The sequence below is a fragment of the Haemaphysalis longicornis genome, unplaced genomic scaffold (assembly GCF_048455015.1).
Source record: "Haemaphysalis longicornis isolate Haplotype H1 unplaced genomic scaffold, Haemaphysalis longicornis Haplotype H1 scaffold_431, whole genome shotgun sequence".
Classification (NCBI taxonomy): Eukaryota; Metazoa; Arthropoda; class Arachnida; order Ixodida; family Ixodidae; genus Haemaphysalis; species Haemaphysalis longicornis.
Genome location: NW_027526373.1, coordinates 142,978 through 163,047, shown reverse-complemented (window position 1 = coordinate 163,047; position 20,070 = coordinate 142,978).

The following is a 20,070-nucleotide window of genomic DNA, read 5'->3' as shown; positions in this document are numbered from 1 at the left end:
CACGTTGAAATCTAGGGCGGTACCGGCGTAAACGGCGGGCCGCCGATGCGCAATTTCTCCGAACCGGAGGAGCGCGAAAAAACCCGTCCTTCTATCTCGAAGCGACAACTCAACTTGACGGTTATGGGGGAAATGTATGGGGATTGTTTAAGCATGTTTGTGGAATATAAAAAGAGTCTGCTGAAGGCGGCTATAGAAATACTCTTGATGTGGGTAAGGGATAGTTGGGGAGGCGGGTATGTCCTTCTGTTGCTTGTGCCGTGGGGAAGTAAAGAGCCGTGGGTAAAGTTAAGGGGTGTCAAATCGGGGTTAGCATATTCTGGGTGTCCGACATTGTCTAGGCTTGCAAAAGGAAGTTCCAGGTTACGGAAAGCGCGAGACTTTGCTTGAGCGCCCTCTTTCTTAGCAAGGTGAGACTGGCCAAGGGTCTATACATTGTTTGCTGCGAACTTTTCGGCAAGACGATGCCGAATGGGAAGACTATAGGCGGGCCAGGTCACCTTGATGCCATCGTCATCTTCGCTGAAAAACGGTGTTAATTGACAGGTAGTGGTGTTTATGGCGGGTGGTGTATGCAATAGTGAAAACCTCTGCCGGGGAACTGGTAGGTACTTTAGGTTGCCGCAGTGGCGAGGTGGCCGGTATAGTATAGGATGACGAGAGTGGTGTGCGTGTGATTTATTGGGGTGTGGGGATATGCGTGTGGCGCGATGGGCATCGCCTACATACAGTTTGTGAGCATTTTAACGTCATTTTATCGACTGTGTTAAGGAAACTTTAGAGCATGAAACACGTCTGTTCAGGTATCAAATCAGAGGCGCACTATTTGAAGTCGAACACACACAAGCTACAGAGACATGTGGGACTAGTGTAACAGGAGGTACATGAGCCGTCTGCTAGGCCGGTTTGGTCGGAGCTAGTGCACGTCCACGGAAGGTAAATCGAGTGGAGTGGAGAATTTAATGATTTCGTGACGTAAACAGGCCTACTGGGTGTCTAATTTCCTGCGACGTTTTCAAACAAATTATCCGACAAGCCGTTTTTCTGCTCGCCTGTAGCAGTCATTTCTTCAAGCACCGAACCTGCGTCAAAGAGATGGACTTAAGGGGGCTGGACGTAAATTTTCTCACTCTACTGGTGGGACTCTAGATAAGAAGTTTTGATTTTTCGGGTGAGCAGCTGGGGTCCGTGGGCGAAATGTATTTTTCGACTGTGTTGATGGCTTTATGGAGAGTGTACTCAGTGACAGTCACTACCACTGCTAATTCCCAATGTCACATCGTCGGCGTCAAGAGTACGCTGGATCCTTTCCATGCTATTGAGTAAATTGGGCAGACCGGTCATTGCCACGCTAAAAACAAAGGGGAATAGAACCGAGCCCTGTGGGGTTCCCCTACTGCCTAAGTGAATGTTGTCTCGTTTAAGTCCGTTAATTATGATAGTTGCTGTTCGATGGGTGGGAAAGTCGGGAATGTGGTTGTACACGTTCTTCCCAACCCACAGGCTGTTGAGATTGTCTAGGATTGCCAAATGTTTGACGTTATCGAAAACTTTAACGCGGCAGAGCCCGAGGACGGCACAGCTATCTGTTGGCGACGAGCGCGCTCCGTCAATGATGTCGTGTTTACTTTGAATCATGACATCATGTGTGGGCAGCTTGAGGCGGAAGCCAATCTTGGTCTGCGGTTTTTTTTTTCATGCAGGCGCTTATCCTGTTAAGGATGACAGGTTCCAGGAGTTTTCCTACACACGAGGTGAGCGGAATAAGACTGAGATTTTCAATTTGGAGCTCTTTGCAGGGTTCAGGGAGGGTGGTGACGTTGGCCGTTTTTCATTAAGCGGGGATGTGGCCCGCGTTCCAACACACGTTAAAGTAGCGCGTGAGAGTATCGATGGAGTCGTCACCTATGTTGCGGAGTCATCTTATTTGTTTGCCGTCCGGCCCCGGCGCTGAGCCTATCCGTTCGCCGCAATGGCGTCCCGTACCCCGCTTATGGTGATTGGGCTGCCGAGGGAGGTGTTGTCACTGCCCGAGTAAGGGGGGACCGTTTCGGTAGCCGAAGTAGCAATGTAGCGATTCTGAAGGGCCTAGAGAAGTTGTTTGTTGGTTGCGTTATATTTGTGGAGGAAAACGATTAGATTGTGTCGCTGCGTGGTCTTACTTTTGTCATGGTCTATAAGATAATGCATGATCCGTCAAGTCTTAGCCATCCCGATCCCTCTCGCCATGCGATTACAAGCCGCGTGCCTATTTTGTCGCAAGAGTTGCTGAGTGCAGTAATCGATTTCCCTGTCAAGCCGGCAAGCCGACGACGCAAGTTGTGATTCAGTTTATAATTGCGGAGTCGCTACCGTAGACTGTTCCTGGCCTCCCACATGTGAAGAAGTGGTGTGTCTGCTTAAAACAGGTCTTCCTCTGCGGGTATACATTCGGTATTTGCATGGGCAAGTCGACGTAGTTGCTCCACCAATGTCTCAATATCGACTATCTTTGCCTTTCCCGGTATTTTTGAGTCAGAGTGAAAAGCACTTTCTGCTCCACGAATTTTGCGGAGCGGGCCCCAGTCGACGTGTTACGCATAACGCCGCCGGAAACGCTTGTGATGGCTACGATGTAATGGTCGCTACCAATATTTTCTTACGTGTTAAGCCACATGGCATCTCGCCGCATGTGTTTAGTGAAGCATAGGTCGGGCGTAGTGTCTCCACTCACACTATTTTCGATCCGGACCCAATTAAAATTTTCCGCCTTCGCAGCGCTCCCCCCCCCCCCCCCCCTCGCCTCAAAAAGCGCAAACGGGAGTTCTGTTGTTTTTGTGTTTGCTTTCCCTCCCGCACGTGCCCGCATTCCACTGCCACTTTTCTTCGCTTACTATCGTTAAAAAGAAACCAACGAGCGTTCCTAAGCGGACGGTGCGGGTTCATTCCTCATATTTTGCCTCAAATGTACCTGCAGTTTTCTTTGCGCTAAACACGGGGGGAGTTGTATTACAAGCACCAGGGGTTCACGAGTGCTGAACGGTTAATGACTATTTCAACCCCTTGGTTTTCGAAGCCTCTGCGGGACGCCCTATGACGGGTACGCCGGGCTCTACTTCGGTCCGTTATCTCGCTGCGCCGCCTGATTCCGGCAGCGGCTTGACATCGAGAGTTGCAGCGAGCTACGACGACAAGTCAAGCCCCTAAAGTGATCTGCACTTAAACTAATCAGGAAAAGAAATCAACAAGTGAACCAGGAAGCTAAAAGACTCTTTGGGACTGCGGTAGGCTAGCGCCTCCCCTGAGAAAGTAAGCCACCAAGCGATGGAAAAGGGGAATATTTATCTGGCATGAATTTTCACTGCGTACCTTGATGCCAGAAATACTATGGGAGGTTCAAAAATCTGCAAAAATTCAGAGAATTGTCTACTAATGCGTAGCATTCATATGTCGCTTATCTAGAGCGTGAGTTCTTTAGAGCCAAAGGTTATGGTTTTTCAAAATTCTGTCTGGCCAATTATCTTCTTTTACGGTTTTGTAACCAGTAAAGGTGTTACTTCCGCCAGTTCTGCATTTTGGTGGAAATGCAGTGTTTTGGCTGTGGGAGTATTCGGCGAACAACACTACGCATTCTTACCACAGCTTGTCCACTGCACAGCTGAAGCCACTAGTACCATTCCGGTGCTATGAAAGCGCTTCTGCTAGTTATAAAAAAAAGCAAAAATGGCTTCTATTGTCTCCTTATATACTTTTCTTACATCGACGTTTTATATACCCTTCGTATATGGTTTCAAGAAGCACCCTTGCCTGATTTCAGTAATGAGAAAACAATGTAGTAGCAAGGTCACCGTGCAGTGCCCGGCATAGAAACAGACCATCGGGGAAGTAAAAGCTATTCAATTTTTTGGCATCCTAGAACAGGTGGCATCCTTTTTTGTTCTCGTATATGTGAAACCACTGTATCTAGAATAGCTGAAATTGTGCAAAATATTGCGGTGGAATAATTCAAGGCACTACTTCACGGATTTATTTATTTATTTATTCAGGTACTCCTAAAGGCACTCCGTAGGAGGGTATTACATAGGGGGGAGCATCCGTATACATCGAACATAACATGAATGGGTGCTAACAGAATGATAAATTACAAACGTAGCAAAACAATACAAGCAATAAGAATTTTGAAAACACATAACTACAAAAACATATAACTACAAGGCAAGCACATCATAGCAAAAAATAAAGAAAAATAAAAAGGGGAATATACGCAAGCAAGAACAGAATTAGGTCACTTGACTTTTTAAAAAGTCTTGAAATTTTGTTAGGTTAGCTTCTGTGGCAATGTGCTGTAGTAGGTTATTCCAGTCTAATATTGTGCGCGGAATGAATGAGTTTGCGAACGTAAATGAATGGCAAGTGATGCGCTTAACTTTACAAAAATGATCGCGCCGTGGAAATGTAACAGTGGGTGGGTGAAAAAAGTCGTCACGAAGGCGCTCATGATGATACAGTTTATGAAAAAATGTCAGGCGAGCATGCCGGCGGCGAAGTGATAATGAAGCCAACTCGGCGCGATTTTTCAGCGCTGTGACGCTTGCGTATGGGGAATAATCAGAAAAAATAAAACGCACAGCACGGTTTTGCAGGGATTCAATATCACGCATAATGTATTCTTGGCTTGGATCCCAGCTGGCAGATGCGTATTCAATTTTAGGGCGAATGAGAGTGAGGTATCCAAGTTTTCTAATGTGTGGCGGTGCCTGGTTTAGGTTATGTTTTATTACGTCTAGTGTACGATTGGCAGATGCGAGCGTTTGATTAATCTGGTTATGCCATGTTAAATTTGATTGAAAATGCACTCAATGCCTAAAAGTACAAAATAGTACAAACCCAAAATAGGATGCCCAAAATAGTACAAACTAATGCATAGTAATAAATTACTGCCGGACAGTTCTCTTGGTATACAGCTGGTATGTGGCGAAGGGTGTCAGTTTTTGTTGTTTTTTGCAGTCGTAGTCGCTAAGGCTATTCTTCGCCCTTACAGTGACGTCATTTCTACGTAACCTTGCTATGTTACCTTCAGTAAGTCATAGTTTCCCTCCGTTTATTTGAGCTTCAGTAGAGAAAAACTATGAAATAAACAATATGTTTTTATTCCTTATATTACTAGCCTTGCGCCACTTTCCTTGGCGTTACTGATACTGGTTTTACTACACATGGCCTTCATGAAAAGTTTCCTTTTCCCTCACTGAAATGAAATGTCACGTAATACCGTACACTAACACACGCTCCTGTGCAACTTGCTGCCCGTGAGTTCAGGAGAGTATCCATGAAAATAACTTTTTACGACTTCGGCATCCATCCGCTGATTCACCGCCATTAAGCTCTAAAGGAGGAATTTCGAACGTATGACTCTGTATTTTTCTATTCAAAATAGATCGTCTGTGTATGTATATTTTTCCACAAACATCCCTCATCATGTGGCATCAGTTTTAGCCCCTTATTAAGCGTCCTGTTTTTCAATACGGGTCGGCAATTAATAAGGGAGAAAGTTGAGGTTCTAACCCAGAAGTACAAAGCTCGTGTTACAAGTTTAGGCGGGAGCCGTGCTTTTTTTTGTTCATTTACGTGCAGCATAAAACCCCCGGGGTTTTCGGTTACTTAATCCCGGGCCACTCAAATAACGGCAAATCTGAGGACGGGCGAAGCACGCAGCGTATAATTGTATTCTTGGCACCTTGGCGCTTTTGCCCACGGAGATGAAACCGTTCGGGGGTAGAGGTATGCAGCTTTGCTTGAAGCATGAATCGTTGTAGCGCGAGGCGTTGAAAAAGGGGTGTCCCGGTGTGCTCTTTTAGTACGCGTTACGCTCTAGCGCGAGGCATTGGAAAACTAGCGTCACGGTGTTTTAATACCGTCACTACGGCGACAACGAACGATGACGACGACACGAGACACCGACAGCCCGAGCCCCGAAGGGACTTCGCATCGAAAACATACATTGCACAAGCAAAATAACTTGGCGTAAGTGCCGAAAAACCCTCAGTGCTCCAAGTGATTAAATTAATACTGATGTCCATTTATATACTAACGATGGTAAAAATACGACACAAAAAGTAATTAAAATGCTCTTACATTTTGAGATACTGAGTCTGGAAGCTGAACTTCGATGTAGTCATCAGACTTGCATACAGCAGATTTGTCAGGCATCCCTAAGCGAGAGGAAGAGAAAGTGAAAGAACAGGCGTTCATTTGCGCGAACAGCGGTAGTTGAGCATTAGCTTGGTTGACCTCAGACCAACCCAGACACTTGGGCCTTCGCTCCAGCCCATGCACGGATGACCAAAAAGATCTGGGGAGCGTTGTAAGAACTGGTCATCAGGCCTTCCCCCTGCGGGTTGGGGGAGGGAAGAGTTATGATTGGGGATGAGAGATGGGTTTTCCGGTAAAAGCACGTCATGTACGTGGTAGGTTTATTAGGAGAGGGACAGTGGTGATAATTTTGGGAGTACAGGCAAAATAAATATTGGTTCAAAATCTTTTAGACTGAGCCCCAATTCTCTGCAGGCTACAAAAGGCGATATTTCGATAAAGAGAACTTTTTCTGCCCGATGAACTTCTTTAAAACATGCTTACACTACTGCAATTACCATAGCTGCAATAAACATAAGGATGCCTATACGAAGTTCGATGGATGTTCCACTAATCTCGTCAGCTCAGAAAAAATATTTTTTAAATATACACGTCACCATTCTGTACGTATGTAACGAAGCAGCGAAAATCGAGTTCATGATTTTCAGCAGGCACAACGTATCACCTTTGTGTCGTCATGCCGCCAGGGAAATAGGGCAGTTTGTTTCTCAGTGAAGAGGATGCGTTTCTTTACCGCCTCGACGGAATTTGTAAGAACTCGCCATACAATAACAGAGGGTTTGCCAAGTCCTACGCACCCGTCCGCACGCACGCCCGCACGCACGCTAGCATGCTTGTTCAACCTATCGGCCACCTGTCGTCCGACCACGAAGATGACGATGCAGTAGTGAACGAAAAGCGAGTCGTGCATCGAATCTGGCAGAGCACGGTTTGGAAGCTGGCCGCATCGACAATAAACAGGTTTCATACACTTCCAGTTTTGCTTTTCGGCTTTCCTGGATGAACACTGACGCACACACACACGCACACGCACAGGCACACGAACGCACGCACGGACACACCAACGCACACACACACACACACATGCACGCACCACACACGCACGCACACACACACACACACACACACACACACACACACACACACACGCACACACACACACACACACACACACACACACACACACACACACACACACACACACCCACACACCCCCACACGCACACGCAAGACGCAGACTCTTTTCTGGAAGCGGATTTCCCTTCCACAGATTTATACTGCAAAGCTGTTTATAGCTTCCATCCGGCGATGTCTACGTCACACCGTCTACACGACGCGGGGACACAAAAAAAATTTCGTCTCCTGTTTCTTGCGAGAGGAGCACAATAGTGATTGGAGCCTTGGACGAAATGCCCCACAAAATAGTATTGGGTAAACCCCTTTGGATTGCTCACTAAATATTTTCACTCTCGGGAATGCTCTCTAGCGGTTTTCAAAACCACACCCAAGACGAGGGCAAGGTTAGGCAGGCGGTCTTCGTGTGACTTACATGTCATAATTATTTGAGTAATTATCACATCCGGTATCATCGGACTATCTAAACAAGCATTCACGCATGACTTCTTGCTTGTGAATTGATATTTGGAGTTAAATGCAAAAACGATAGCCCACAGGCTCAATGCGATAAGAGGGGCAGCATACCTGGCAGTCAGTTGCCTCAAAACTTGTAAGCAGTTCGCTCACGAAAACGCGACGGCACATCGCCTTTCTTTTTGGAACAACTTACCATTGGAATCATGGCTGATCCAATCGAGTTCGGGGTCTGTCAAAATGTTAACCAAGCTATGGGAGAAAAGAACGACAACGTAAAACATTAGTCTAAAAGCTAAACATTCATTTCAACTCCAATTCGTTGACTTTTTTAAGGGATTAAAAGAAATTTTGGTTAATTGCTATTTCAAAAAAATAACCATGATGACGTTAAAACTGAAGTCACACCGTAAGGCACAGACATTTTTTCCTGTTTAGAGATTAAAGTAAGTTCACAACCTGTTCATTAAACTTTGTGATAGTTTGCAATTGAGATTTAATATCCGCATCTGATTCACTGCATTCCATACAACTTTTATTCCTACGGAAGCGGATCCTTCCCCAGTTATCGCGATTGCCAATAGAATTTCATTTCGGTCGAAGAACTGACCGGAAATAATATGACCTGGCCGTTTCAATGGCGGAGTTGCGCTTGGTTAAAATCCCCTAGGACGGATATTTGAATGGCACTGCTTCAATTCAGGGTTCACTGGTTCGCTGCACATGTTCTTTGCCACGCACAGCTAGAGGGGAAGTTACAAAACAAATTCGGAATTTCGCACGCGCAGACACAGAAAAGATAAGCCGTATGATGACGAGCTTTGCGAGCAAATTTGAGGTTAACTGCCCTAAACAAAATCGGACGAAATTTGGATGGCGTTTTGCGATAAACTCAAAGAAATTGAAAGCGCATGCGTACCTCTAAGGACAATCAAGACAGGGATAAAAGGCCCATGAAACGAAAAGAGAGTGCAAGAAGGCAGCAAGGTCGAAGGCCGCGGATCGTTGGTTAAGCTACAAAAAAGTCTGTGGTAAGGAAAAAATTGAAATTCAGAAAGCTAAAGATACATGCTTTATTGAAATACTTCCTGATACAAGAAGTGACCCCCAAAACCTTTTGTCGTGTGATGAACCCTAAGAATAACCAAGCAGTTCCACATCTAAAAGATGATAACGGTATCACGCTTCCTTCAGAATAATGCTCAGAATATTTCAGCAAACATTTCCAAGATACTTTCACGCGCGAACTCTCCTCCTCTCCCTGACGTCACCGCACAGCCCCATAACACACCAGTTTGAGGCGATTACAATCATAGTAAATGGTGTCGCCAGTGCAATTGAAAGACTTTCAACGACTGGAAGCCGCGGTCCTCACGGCATAAGTACAAAGATTCTTAAGATTACATGCCCTACGGCATCTTACTTACTAACCCTCATATTCCAGAAATCACTAGAGACTGGATGCTTGCCAAAAGACTTGAAAACTGCCCACATAAGCCATTGTTCAAATCTGAGGACAAAACGCAACATATGAATTATCGACCTATATTTCTGATATCTATTTGCAGCAAATGATTCCAGCACCTATTGTATAACGATATAATGACCTATCAGAACCAAAAGACTCTTCATCTCCAAAACCAACACGGATTCCGACAAAACCTTTCGTGTCAAACCTAGCTTCGTGAATTATTGACTGATCTTCACAAATCCTTTCACACGTCAAGCGATCCGAACGCTATTTTTGCAGATTTTACTAAGTCCTTCTACCGTGTGCCTCACAAACGCTTACTTCTAAAAGGTAACAGCCTGAGCTTTTATTACAATACAACGAGATGGATTGGTGAATCCATAACGAACCGTGCACAGTCTGTTAAACTAAATAACTACATTTACCGCCCTATTCCCGTCCCTACAGAAGTCCCGAAAGGATCTGTCGTCGGGCCCCTTTTGTTTTTTATTTATTTCAATGACATCGAAACTGGCATAACCTTTTCCAATCGCCTTTTCGGTGATTTTGTATTATACCGACCAATCACTAACTCAATTGACGTATCTGCTCCTTAATCTGACCAAAAACGCAACTATCAAAGTGGTGTGACACACGAACATTGGGAATAAACTTAGTAAAAACCAAAGACACAAGGTTTTCTTGTGCGCTTGACCAGCCCTTAAATCGCTACACAATAAATCACAGAGATGTAGAATCCGCCTCATCGTATAAATATCTTAGATTTAATATCACCTCTGATCTGAGCTGGAACTCACACATCATGTACGTAACCAATAAATGTAAAAAAAAACTGGCCCTCCTAAAACGTCGCTTACGCCCTGCGAACTTGAGCACTGAGCTCCTCGCATATACTTCGCTTATTCGACCATGTTTCGAATATGCTTCAATTATCTAGAACCCACATTACATTTAGCCAACAAATATACTTGAATCTGTGCAAGGCGGACGGAAGGGTTTATCTAGTCATCTTACTCACGTCATCAGAGTGTATCTGCCCTAAAGCATTCTTTAAACCTCACGCCACTCACCGTGCGCAGATAATATACCGACCTGTTTTAACGTGATAACGTTATTAGGATCCTTTTTCGATTTACCCGTGCCTGCTAGCTGTCCGCTATCAGCCATTCCTATCAAGCGTCCACGAAAATACGTCATCACTGCCACCCAGAAGCTACGAGTGCGGTAGCGAGATGTGACTGTGAGTGTTAGCCTAAATCTGGAATATAACACAATGGCAACTGAAGTGTGGAAAGGATATAGTACTACTGCGGAGATAGAAGAAAGGACAGGCATTTTCAGGAAATGCCGCGTCTGCGCAGTGAAGTTCGTTCTACGTCCTGTCGGTGGTAGCATGCTGGGAATATACAGTCGCCAGTCTGGACCAAAAGTGGCGCCAACATAATAAAGGCGCCTCTGGACCGGTAGGTAAATATTTTAATTTTCGGTAATTCACGTGCCCAAGCCACTTTCGGGCTACGATGCGTGCGGTAGTGGAGGGCTCCAGATGAATTTCGATAACCTGGGGATTTTTTAACGTGAACTGGAACCTCGGCACACTGACGTTTTTGTTTTCTGTTTCAGTCAGGACAAATGCTGCAGTGGGCAGGAATCAAACCCGCGTCCTTCGGCTCACTCGCACAACGCCTTACCCATTGAGCTACTGCGGCGTGTTTGCCATTGTAACTAAAGCCGGCCACAGCAGTGGGTCACCAAACTAAACCAAGAGGCAAAGGATTAACGCCAGTTACTCAGAAATCAAGCAAAGCATACAATATGAGCAGAAGCCAAGTGAAATAAAACCCAATTTACTGCGTCTAATACATGAACCTTCCTATTATTTTCGATATGTTTCCACGGTTTTGTTTCCCCCGCAGGCTGTGTTTGACAACCGACGCAAGGCATCACGGGGCCAAGTTAAAAGTGACCGTGAACATAGCTAAGGATATTCTCCCAGATAGCAGTCACGTAAGAATGCTCGGCGTGCCCTAGAGTCAAGCGGCAGAGCCGGCTTCACAATCACCAAAAAAGAAAGAAAATCTTTAGCGTATTGCCAACATGAAACGCCTAACCAAGTGCAGAGCAAGAATGAGGCTTGAGACGATAAGACTAATGAACCCCTTGATAACAAGCCCGATTTTACTGAGCCTACCGCACCATTGTAATTACCCGCAGCGAAGAAGATCAAGTGAGCACCATCACCAGGACAGCATATAAGGCAGCCCTACATTGAAAAATTTAGCGTGAGACTACCTGACAGCCGGGGGGCCAGCTGCGTAACAGAATGAACAGACAGAAACTGGTCTAAACGGAGGAGAAGGACTTTAGCTTTATAGAGAGACAAAATAAGAAAATTCCAAGCAAAGAATAAATTTGGGCAGCACCCCACAGGAGCGGGTGAAGGCCTTCCTTCTGCCATAGACCTGAATTGTATGTTGATGATGTTGACAATAAATAAGTCCAGAAATTGTGTCTTTAAAACATATTTGTAGAAACCAGACAAACCGCTTGCCCGACACCAAAAGCGTGGCTCAGAAAACAAAATCAGGCAGTATCATCGTATGAAAGACAGGACGTCCTCCCTTCCCCCCCCCCCCCCCCTCCCCTGGGGGAAGTATCGAGTGCACGCCATTACGATCCAGCGGCTCCACTGAAAAGTAAAATGTGTACCAAAAGCATAGATTTACACCTCCGCAAAGAAACGCAGAATTACAGGACCAAGTTAGTTCAAGGAAACAAAAATATAGTGAGAACAAAGTATACACTGATTCCGGGATTTATGATAGTAGAAGGCCGCAATTGTCGTAGGTGGCTCTTCTGGCAATCTTTGTGACTGTATGACTCTCCTGCCTGCATGAACAAAGAAGCGGACGTCGCAGCTTGACGTCGCAAAGAAGCGGACGTCACATTGACAATCCCAATAGCTGAAGTAGGAAACAAGTGCAACAGCATTATAGACTCTGAAGAGGCATTAGACTGTTCGCTGCAGGCAGAATAGCTAAAATATTTGTGAGTGTATTCTAGCCCACAATGAATAAAGTTAGGGACGTTTGGAGAGATCGAGGAACCGACGAAAGGCCCCGCGAACTCACACACCGTGCTACTTTCGACCACGAATACAACACTCCCTTCCGCAAAAAAGCTAACGTCCCGTAATCCTACGCCTACAAACACGATCTTCCTTAATACTAAAGAGCAGTGTCAGTGTCGAAGAATTTCGATCGATGTACTGGATAAACCTACACAAGTATCTATCAATAAAGGCGGGCGAAGATGTTGTGGGGGACCATCATAGATTAACTTTAAACTCCGCTAAATTCAGGGAAAAATTTACCCTCTTCTCTGTAACCTAGGCATGTCAGGGGTATGCTCACGGGCGAGCAATCAAACATCACACATTTTACTTTCATTGAAACAGTGGGGGCAGTGTTGACGAGCTGGTTACATCAGGATAAGCTCGCGCTGATCCTGAGGGAACGGGCTGATAGTCTGTTTCCATATTTCACTCAGACGATGGTCCAGAAATTCTGGAAGCAGTTCAGTGAAAACCTTTGCCAGAACCTCAATGCAAGATTCGACAACATGCTTGCCAAATTCGCCGACACTATTGATGCTAAGATCGCCATCCCTCGAAAGTGCCTCTCTGAGACCGATGCGCGAAGGGGGAGCGGAACCCATCAAACCCACGAAGCCTTACTTCCGTCCACCCTCGGCGGGCACTTTCAAAAATCCCGCCGATCATGCCTAATTCCCTTAATCAGACCACCCCTAATCCTGACCAACTAATCGTCCGGCAGTGGAACTGCCGAGGGTTTCGGCGCACACGAGTGAACCTCGAATATTACATTAAGCTTAACCGCTCAGACGCCTTTGCTGATGTAATTTGCCTCCAAGAAACTGCTACTTCTACCAGGCTCCAAAATTACAAATCATTCTCCGACTTGGAGGAAGACACAGCCGGAGCGTGATCCAAATTAAGAACGGCTGTCACCGCCTTTGTTAGGCGCAGCCTCACAGCCATTCGCCACTACACCGGCGCGGAGACGGCGTCGGCAGTTCACGTTCGTGCAGAGTTGATTCCAACCCGAGAAAAGACAGTTTTAGCATGTTTGTGCTGGCCGTATATTGTCGGCCCAAGAATAAATCAACACCTATCTCCTAAGGAAAACTATCGAAATCTCCCGTGCATTCGGTCTACTCATTGTAGGCGACTTTATTGGCCACCCTACCGAGGAGGGATACAAATGGGACACCATTAAGTGTCCTAATTCTCGGCTAGACGCTCAGCAAGGTCTCAGCCTTGTACAGACCCGTTGTGCCCAAGTTCAGTGAGCGGATAACGGCGCTACGACATATTGTGAGGAATCACTCCTCTGTCCGACATGATTCACGTGGAGTTGAACGGCTTTAATTTTATTACTGAGTTGCTGAATCGGAAGTTTTAGGCTATTTGATTACCGCGCAAGCTCCTACAAATAACAGTGAAAATAATTTTTGTCGTGTTTTATTGGCTTTAACTTTTTTGTTTAACGTCGAATTCAACGCACTTTTTTCTTGTACAAGCTCATGAAATTATTTGTACTGAAGGCAGAAATTTTTCTTACAATGCACACACGTTGCAAACAAGATCTGTTCAAAATGGAAATCGGATCGGGTGGGTATGTGCTTATTTGTTGAGTAATATAGATCGGTATAATGAAACCTTGTGCTTGACATTTGTAGTTGTGATCACCATATTTTTTTCGTTCTCTTAGGACAATCTTTTGCACAACCTGAGGCTTCTTATAGACTTTGGAATAGTGAGTACTTGGTTCGAGCAAATAACCTTCTCCCCTTTGCTCTTATGGCGTTATCCCTTGTTGGTGCATGTTCCACATGCGGCGTGTACGATGTTGAGTCGACCTTATTTGAATGCCATGACACTTGCAGACAAATAAACCCGCATATGTGCACGCAATTTAACGAAGACTGTATTAGTTTCGCGGCAGGTACTCCGGATATACGAGAATTCATTACTGAAAAAAAACCCTTTGAAAGAACTGGATTTTACCACTATTTTAAGAAATCAGCAGCCAGAGAAATAAAACAAATCAGACAGATATATAGTTCCTTCGCTGCCAATGATGTCGAAATAGCGATATTCCGTTATAAGATATGTGCAAGCCCGGAACTTTCTGCGCGATTCAGAACGTTAATTAAACGTGTAATATGCCGCATCCGCGCTCCAGACAGGTCTAAAAGATACAAAACCACACTGATTTGCGAAAATATTGCGGATAATGGAGCTGAAGATATATTTCACAATTGAAATATCGCGGATCCTAATTGTGGCAATTGCTGCGGCGAGAACACTGGGCGTTTGTTCCAGAACGCGGGATCTACCCTTAGGCTACTCGACCAGAACGGCGTTACTGTTTTAGCAGTTGCATAAAAGAATACCCAAGTTCTAAGTGAAGCAGTGGATGTGTGCGCCGATCTACTGCTTTGCATGCTGCCTGCTGCTTCGGCCAGAAAGTACCAGGCCTTTCCCCCCATTGGAAGGGAGGTGCCATTTTTAAAGCGATAACCGGGGAGAAGTCGAGTTTTTTTAACCATTCTGAAATTCTGGTTTTGCTAGCTAAGTCTACAGATGTACTAAGTAATACAGACAGTTTATTTCAGTAGAAGGTATCACGTGCTTTTTAAGTCTAACGTGTCAAAATTGGTGTTTGTTTCTATCTGGTAATAGGGGGACATAAGTGTTGTCCAGCAAAGGCTCTCTGAAATTTGACGCTTGTTTGGGAATGAATGAGTAATGATGGCAATAAACAGCATTGATAATTCCTAAAAAATGGAGAATTTTATTCACAAACGGCTGGTCATTGATTTTTCACACATTATTGTTTAAATAACTTCTCATCTGCATGCGCAACATGTCGGTTTCCTTTCGAGACCTGTCCGATCTTTGAAGGTATCTAGACTGGGAGAAATTTCTCTCGACGACACAACTTCTATTAGTTAGAAACAGCAATATCAGTGTCGCATGTGCAGCCTGCAATAGCGATCGGTAGAGTAACGCAAATGTTTAATGAGTTCTAAAGCTCTTTTGTGGGGCTTGCTTTAAGCAAGTACTGGTTCAGAACGACGAACCGTCAGTGCTCGATCGTGCAGACCGCTACATTCAAAAGGTTCATTCGGGGAAAAATGAGGTTTAACCCAATTGTCTTGAAACATGTTCAGGGCGTTGAAATTGGTTTAAATCAGATTTTACCCATAAACGAGCCCTACATATAGTCTACCCATGCCACGGAATTCCCCGATGACATGTGGGTTCAATATTTACATATGATCCTGGAAGTCAAATTTATACCGTTAAACTCAATAGTAGCAGGTTTGCCGCGAAATATTTATTAATAGAATGGGTTTTCATTCACCAAAATCGGCCAAAACCACCAAAACCGCCTGTTACAGCGTAAGAAATTTTTCCTTCGAATTTTGTGTTTTTCTTTAAACTTCCCCCGTCGATGCTAGTGCTAAACACTCTAAATGGCCTAAGTTATAACCAACAAAAAACACAAAAAGTAAAAACACCTCTGCACTCTCCGCGACCATGCGCAACAAGGCGTGCTAGCACGCTAAGAAAACGTTATATTTTACCAAAAACACGAGGTTTGTGCTGGGCTAATATCAATACTATAGCATTTCTTTTTCCCAAATACTGCCCTTTTACTGCTAATGGCAGGATCGAGCGGAGAGAAGGAGAACTTGATGGGGGAAGGGTAGTGGTGAGAGGCAGTTATGTGGTATCGTTGTCCAAAAATATCTTCTGTTGACGTCACTTGTAACGAAACAAACAAACATACGGCCTTTTTATATATTCAAGCAATCACGTTTCAAGAAAACGGCGTGTGAGAATGCTTCCAGTGCACTTTCGTTTAAAACAATCTTAGTCGACATTGTGCTACAATAATGTTCCTAATGTGATCTTTTGTTTTTTTGTTTTTTCTTCGATACGGTGCAGTGCATCCTGGAGACAGATAAGCATTATGCATCAGTGGAGATATGGAAGAAATTCTTATGTGCTTTGGTTAAAGCTCTCAAAACCATTGAGTACAACCTACCACTTATTCCAAGGATGCTACTAGAAATCCTTTGTAAGCTATGTAAGTCCCTGCTTCAGATGTTTTCTTTTCCTTTGGCTGGCAGAACATGCGGATTAAGAACGGGGTTTCGAAATATGGCAGACTCAATTCTTGAGATTTTATTCATGGTCCAGTTATCACTCAAATGTTTATGCTTCTAGCCACAGAAAATTATATTCTATGTATGTTCTCCCAGGGCCAGTATTATGTTGCAAGCAGGCCAGTATTATGTTGCTTCGAAGCTAAATGTCATTTGTTCTGTACTGAGCAGGTTCACAGTACTAGAATAGCACATTCAAAATTTAGAGATGATATTTATCCAATGGGGTAGGTCTTTGACATGGACGAAAGTTTTACAATGCGGAACCATAATTTTACAAAAGTTGAACGACCAAGAATGTCTTTGTGAGATTCTTAATTTCCGAGCGGAAAAAAATACAGTATAGAAATTGAACCATTTACCGTAATTTTTGTGAAATATGTTTATTTCAGTGCTGTTTGTGCGATTCCGGTGCTATACTTGTTTACACGTGGTTATGTTGTCAGGCTTCAATAAAATAACGTAATAGTCAAACATTTTAGCGTAATATGTTTCGGTATGAAAATGCTCACAGTGGGGGCAGACTTTAGTAAATAATACATTATGGACAGCAGTGTCATTGCCAGTGCTTAAGGGACTACATTTGCATGGTTATGACCTACCTGCAATAAAATATAACTTTAAACCCTACTGTTTATTTTAGGCGAACGCGAATAATCCAGCACCACTACAAAAATCCATATAATCGGACACGAAGCAAGGACACCCATTCTGACCACGACACGAAATCAGCAGAATGTCAATAAAATCTTGCGTCTCTTTGGGTCTAAGTAAAAGTGTCAGCCACGAACAATGTTTCCTTACGTCCTGCCTGATCATCATTCCCAATTCCTAGCCAGTGAGCCGACGGTGCCAAGCTAGCCCGGCAACCCCTCAAGCTTTTCCCACACTTCACCGTCTTCCAGGAGAAGCCGAAGTAACAATCCTCTGGACCCCTGGCCACTCTGATCTTGTCGGAAATGAGGCAACCACGCCACAGCCGGCGCTCTCCACAACCTGGTCCTCTCTTGAGCGCGGCTAGATACCACACGACGACGAAACTCCGCTAGCACCACCTTGACAACGCTAGACTTTACATCCAGCGCAATCCTATGCCACTGCAGAAATAAGAAAAAAAGATATCCTTCACCACACCCATCCTTTACCCCATATGAAGCCTATGTCTATCGCCGCCTTCAGAGAGCCCTTGTACAATCAAACCCTTCTCTCACACATCTCTCCGTCCATTTCCCCCATAACTGCCAAGCGTGTCACCTTCCTCCTCCCATCTATCACCTAGTCCTCTCCTGCCCGCATCTACCAAGCCTCCTCGGCTTCCCCACCCCTGAGCAGTAGCCGTGACCTCTGGCAAAATGGGGACCGGAGCGACAACTCGTCTTGGTTAAACGAGCACTACAATCGGCGCGTCCTCGCAGACACCCGGACATGGGAAGCTGACCAGTTGCTCTTCCCGTCATGCTCAAATAAACTTCTTTACCCCCTCCCCCCCCCCTCCACGAGCGTGGCTTCTCTCATCGATTTCAAACGTACTAATGGCAGAGAACATCTGCACACGGGATAATAATTTCCGTTAGATAGAAAAAGCAGTTAGAAACGACCGTCTTGATTGAAGCACCTCTACAATGAGAATCTGTGACGGCAGTCAAAATTTGGGGTAGTATTTAGTTCCGATAGTGAAGCTAGAAATAACATAACGTCGCAAGCATAAGCTTTCCCAAAAGGAGGACCCGAAATGCAAAAAAATACGGTGGACGATTACTAGTTCTTTAAAATGCGACTTCAGCCTTCTGTTGATCTGCTTTTTAACAGCCTCTTGAATATTATGGGTGCGCCCGCCCAAACTTCATCAGCTCCTTGGACAACACCCTCCGAAGCTCGTTCCGATCACCAGAGCCAGGATCCTCTCGTCGGTACCTCCCCTTCTCAACGCGGTCGTATTGGAAGTGCGGCAGAAATCTACCTACTTTGGCGCTGGTGTACGTTAAGATTTCTCGAGGCTCCCTTCGATTGTTTCTGCAATTGTACGCACGTCAAACTATTTTTAGCATCTCAAGCGTTCAATAAAAGACAAATTCAAGCTCTCTGCCTTAAAAAAACGCCCGTGAGTTCGGATTTTAGTGCGCGGTAATGATCCCCATGTGGTAAAAGTATTCTAGGGGCCTCAAAACAATTCGCCTGTTAGCACAGTAGTAGCAACACAACGTTAAATTCCGAAATTTCAAAATTTCGGTTTGTGCAAGGGAATCCAATATCCTGAATTTTCTAGCACTTAAGCCATAGGCTATGAATTTGATAATTGAACCTTCAAAACTTTCCCTCGCTAAAACACAGTAGCAAGTCATTTTGTGGTAGCTACATATTCTGCGATTTTGGTTGCAAACTTCTCTAGTGACAGTCAGTTGTTGCCCTCCTGACACTCTGCAATTATTTGAATATGGGAAATTCAAGAACAGACGTGAGGTCTACCCGCAGGCTTATCTAATGCTTTTTTTTACTTTGAATTTATGCATTATATATTACGTCATATATTTTTGCGGTTCGGCTGCGCAGCTGTGAAGTTGTCTCAAGGGCCACTAAAAAATATTTGCGCTTGGTGCCAGAAATGGGGCGTGAGACTGAAGGCATCTAAAACAAAATGCCTCACATTCACTAATAAGAAGCATCCGCTTAATTTTTCGTCTACTTTAGACAATATTGAACGCCCTAAACGTGATCAGGTTAAACACCTCGGTGTCACGCTTTCACCGAACTAAAGTTGGGAACCCCATATTGATTTCGTCTGCACAAAAGCGGTAGGGAAACTACCCTTCCTTAGAAGAAGGTTGCGAAATGCTCCGACCCAGGTCAAATTAAATGCATACAAGACTCTTATTCGCCCTGCCTTAGAGTATGACGATATAATATGGAATCCCCACCAACAAAACCAAATAGACAAAATTGAACGAATTTAGAAAAAATAGCTGTACGATTCCCCTACTCTAATTATTCGCGGCATTCATGCGTCACCAACCTAATTATTAGAGCAAAGCTTCAGCCACTTTCCATACGAAGAATAATTTCAAGGTTAAAGCTCCTATAGTTAGTCATCACGGTCATTTTAAGATACCGCGCACTCTGTATTTACAGGACCTATTTATACACTCACTCAGGACAAACCATACTAAGGTCATTCTTCAGCCTGCTGGTCGTGTCAATACACATAAGTATTCTTTATTCCGAATGGCCATTCGTTTGTGGAATAACTTGCCGGTCAATGCTGTGAATTGTTCTACTCTGGAATCTTTTGTCAACTGTCTAGAAGAGATTGATTTTTTTATAAAAACGTATGCATGTGAATCACAGAGTATTCTATGTGTATCAATACTTTTTTTTTATTTTTGTGGAGCGTTATCGTGTTCCATGTTACCTATGTATCCACTCCTGCAAGGGCCCGGTTAAGGCCTGCAGTATGTAAAAATAAAATAACAAAAAAATTAATAGGTGTCTACATGACACCGGGTTGAACAGATCAGTTGAGAGAGACAGAGACAGTGTTTATTAAAATGAAAATATTTACAAGGCGAAGTTTTGCATCTCGACCGAGGGCACAGGTCTCGCCGGGGGAAAAGTGTTTTGAACAA